Raw genomic sequence first — 4,559 nt, forward strand, 5'->3', positions numbered from 1 at the left:
ATAATTGTGACGTGGTTGTGGGTTTTGAATAAAATTCTTGATTTTACTCTGTTTTTTTTTTATTTTCTGCATTATCATCATCCCGACAATATTTAGTTTTTTGTAACGGTTTGTTACCACGGCGATGTACGCATGTGTATATTGATTTGTATCTAAGTTTGATAAATATATGTCTGAGATGTAGCAATGCCAACAGTATTTAGTTTTATGATAGATACTAGGTTATCACCCAGGATTGCTTCCTGGGCTCGAGAAATTTACTTTATATTTAAAACTATTTATGATTAATACATAATTAAAATCATACAAAAAGTATCATCCATAAATATCATCTCGATACAATAGGTTCGATTTTTATTGTTATTCACCGGTATCCTCCATAGACTAATTATCTTCCCCTTAATTGCATACTCGGTTGTCAAGATGTCCGGTTCATTCAACACAATTATTACCAACTCGTGGGGAGCGTGTTCCACAAGTTCTATTAGATCATCCACGTTTGCTTCCTCATTCTGAATCGACACAAATTTGGAAATAAATATACGTAATGTAATAAAAACAAAAAGATAACTACAGTCAACAGTGAAGTTAATGATAAAAAGATAATGGTGTTTCTAGATAGAAAACAATACCACTCTTTTTGAATACTCTTGTGCAATTTCACCGGCCAAATTCCTGCAAATATGACATAATTAGTGACCAGACATTCGGACCAGCTAATCAAGTAAAATAAAGATCTCAGAAATCTATAATTAGCATAGTTGATTATTAGATATCAAGTATATCTGTAGCAACACAACAGATGACATGCTAATGCAGAACCAGTGAAAATGAAAGCAGTGTCGCAGGATAATATTTCACATATAACATTGTGATATATTGCCTTAATTATTGAAGTAATCATTAGGTTTTAAAAATATAAGACAAATAAAGTGATTACCTAACATACTCATGACCCCAGGAACCGATATCACTTTCAGAACCCAGCAATCAATACTTCAAACTCTCCTATATATGCAAAATGCGGAAAACACCATTAGAAAAAAACACAATAATCAAACAAGAACTTAGTGTATGCCTGGGGCCCTTACCCGATCACCCTTTGCATACATTGTCAAAGCCACAAAACTGATAGTATATTTGCAAGCAATTTCTGCATTAAAAACATAAAGCCTGATCAGAAAATTGATAAAAAATAAGAATTTATCATTTATGTTAATAAGATAAAAGAAATATCTTTAAATCAGAATCTGGCATAGTCTCGTAATACGATTTAAGAGTTCCATAATGTGGACGCAAAAACTTCAGTGGCTTTGGAACTGAAGTCACAGAAGTTGTTGATGTCCTAATTTATTGCCTACAATCAAAGAACAAAGATTGTTAGCACCATAAAACTTCAATGATTTTCACACAAATATGGTAAAGTAACTTTAGAATAAGCAACAAAAATGTAACCCGAAATTAGTAATACAATATTGGTCTAGTAACTTGAAACTCCCATTAACCTTCAACATAACTATCAGGGACAATTTCATATACACCCTTTAAAACTTCCATAATATCATATTCAGCCAACCAAAATATAATAATAATATCAATAATCAAAAAACTAAAAGTTTCATATTGATTCTCGTCATTAGGTGAAATTTCAAATGTTACCAATATACCTTTCTGCTTCTCCTTACAGTTCAAACTCTAATAAGTGATAACCTAAATCCTTACATAACATATAGGTATAAATGTCATAAATATGAAACTAAATATTTGTGATATTAGGTTTTGAGGAGGATATACAATATTATCCCTAATTATAAAGCTTGTAACCCTAACCTCCTTCTGATTATCAAAACTAACATATTCCTCAATTAACACCTTACAGCAATCTTAATCCCTAACAGATCTCAAACATACTACACCAACACCACTACCAAAACATATATTCACAAAAAACCAATACTTTCACCAAAAACAAAATCACAAATAACACAATCTAATATCAGCAAATGGTAACTCATGCTCTCAAGAACAACCATCTGTGACAATGTTCACATATTTGATCGTAGTCTCCGGTATTGTTAAGCACCATAATTATCAAGCTTTTGTTAAATACTATTTACTTGGCAATTATTAGATCTCAACTTTTCCACCAAAATCGTCCTCGTTTGCTCGTCTTTGATCTACTATTCGGATTACATAATGATAATTAATACAAAATTTATAAGAGTTAATGTCCTGTTACCTACTCGAAAAAGACCTCTTTATGGGTCCACTTACCCCTAAAAAACTTGCCTGTTTTGGGTCCTTGTATAATCGTTTGACCCGCCAATTTTTTGACATCTAGTCCTTTCAGTTAATAAACCAAGGTTTATAAAAAAAAAGCCAGTTAGCAGAGGAGGGTTACCTGAGCTTCATTTCCAACAGCATACATATCGAGTAACGGGTCATTGCATAGTTGTTCACTTGTTCCAAACTTTCAAACTACATTGTGACTCATTTGACCAAGCTATTTCATAAAACCAGACCATTTGCTATTAAAACATATATGGATCGACCCATTTGACCAAGCTATTTCATGGCCATGACCCATATATAGTTCTAGGCGTACATTCAAACCGGTGTTCATTTTCTGCAGTAGAGAAAGGAAACATATTTCAAAATTATCATAAATTCAATTATATATATATATATATATATATATTGCCCATTTGTTTAAGCATACATTTATTCCAAAATCCCCGAACCAGAATTAGCGAAAAACTCGAACCCGACCAGCCCAAACTTTCAGTGGTTCGATTATCGGGTCACTTTTTTCAGGCCAAAAACCCAAACAACCCGACCCAAAAAACCCGAAAAAAACCAAACATTTCTTGTTTTTTTCTTATAGAAATCCTTTGGTATGGAGTCTTTAATATATAGAACATTAAGTTTTTAAACTTTTAAATAACATAATAACTTTGATGAGATTTTTAAAGTAGCAATATGAATTTTGATTATATTTCGTAAAAAAAACATTTATTTTCATTTTACGTCTATAACTCGAAAACCGAACATTATTTTAATTATACAGCTTAATAGATGGGCATGGTAAATGGAATAACTTGACATATTGGTGTTATTATCGGTATAAACAATTAGGGATCCAACTTACAAGTCATGCAAAGAATAGCTAAATCCTTAAATACAAATATGTAATTTTTCACAAATCTCAAAAAAAAAAAAAAAAAACAATAACAAAACAAAACAAAACCAAAAAAACATATGCGAAAATAAATCGATCCATAACTTACATCTCATGTGAATAATCTTCATCGTTTTTACTCACAAATCTTTCTGAGAAACACAAAATCTAACCATAAAAACACAATCTAACCATATATTGAAGAAAAACAAACAAATTTTTTTCACCCGTTGATGTTTTTTCCTGTACACAAACACGAATAGGAAGATCGAGAGAGTCAATCATGAAAAAGAGGATTGAGATAGAGTTAGACAAAATTAATATTGTATAATCAATGTAAATAAGGAAAATATGATTACCTGTTTGTAGATCTTTCAAGATGTAACGAAATCAACAGGAAAAAGATGAATGATAGAACAATGATTGAACCGAATTAAGAAAAAGCAGAGGAAAATGTTGGATTTTAGGGTTTGAGTTACGAATTTGTCAAGAAGAAGATCCATCCTCAAATTCTATGTAAAGATTTAGCAAGAATGATAACCGTACCTTCAACACAGAAATGATAAATTGAAGATGATGAATGGAAGATAGTGGGAGAGGAAGGCCGATTAGAGGAGTACAGGAGAAGGAGAAGGAGAAGATTTAGGGTTTTTTTTAGGAGAGAGAGTAAAGGAGATGGAAGTTTGGGCGGGAAAAGGAAAAAAATGTAGCCCTCTTCTACTGACACGTGGCTCAAATCATTTTCATTTATTATATATAATAGAAATAGATATGTTTGCAATTGGATAGGATTAATTGAAAAAAAAATTGATTTTACTCTATTTTTTTTTATTTTTTGCATTATCATCATCCCGACAGTATTTAGTTTTTTGTAATGGTTTGTTACCACAACGATGTACACATGTGTATATTGATTTGTATATGAGTTTGATAGATATATGTCTAAGATCTAGCGATTCGTTTTTGTAGGTTAGGGTTAGTTGAGTAAAAAGTTTTGATTTTACTATGTTTGTTTTCATCATAATCTTCCCGACAGTATGTTCCTTGTTATAAAGAGTTGTTACTACCGGGGTATGTTGATCTCGGCGATAAAACACTTGAAGACATAAATATTAGTAAAGGTATAGATTTGATAAAATATTTCTATTGTAATGCATTTATGTTTTGAACCACTGTGTAACCCCTGTTTACATTGTGGAAGTTGTTGGTGGGGCTGATAAGCCTGTTGGAAATAATGTAAGAGATCGGAACAAGTGTAAATTAATTATGCAAGGTATAAATTGTTGCATTTGTTTGTGTTATTATAGGAGATGTCGGTAATACGAAAACTAAACATGAAAGGTTAAAGAAAACTACTTTTACAAGGGACGGTGTTTGTTGG

The 4,559-nt window shown here is 31.5% G+C and overlaps 2 long non-coding RNA genes across 2 annotated transcripts; both read right to left on the reverse strand.

The window, feature by feature from the left end:
• Positions 1-222: 222 nt before the first annotated feature.
• On the reverse strand, positions 223-1,148 carry LOC110874617. Its single transcript, XR_002556088.2, has 4 exons — positions 1,092-1,148; positions 941-1,008; positions 633-675; positions 223-512 (listed from the first exon to the last, which is right to left on the reverse strand). It is a non-coding gene; the product is annotated as an uncharacterized LOC110874617 (long non-coding RNA).
• Positions 1,149-1,159: 11 nt separating this feature from the next.
• On the reverse strand, positions 1,160-3,884 carry LOC110874618. Its single transcript, XR_002556089.2, has 4 exons — positions 3,538-3,884; positions 3,288-3,421; positions 2,402-2,626; positions 1,160-1,357 (listed from the first exon to the last, which is right to left on the reverse strand). It is a non-coding gene; the product is annotated as an uncharacterized LOC110874618 (long non-coding RNA).
• Between the last annotated feature and the right edge of the window lie 675 nt (positions 3,885-4,559).

Source organism: Helianthus annuus, chromosome 9 (assembly GCF_002127325.2).
Source record: "Helianthus annuus cultivar XRQ/B chromosome 9, HanXRQr2.0-SUNRISE, whole genome shotgun sequence".
Lineage (NCBI taxonomy): Eukaryota > Viridiplantae > Streptophyta > Magnoliopsida > Asterales > Asteraceae > Helianthus > Helianthus annuus.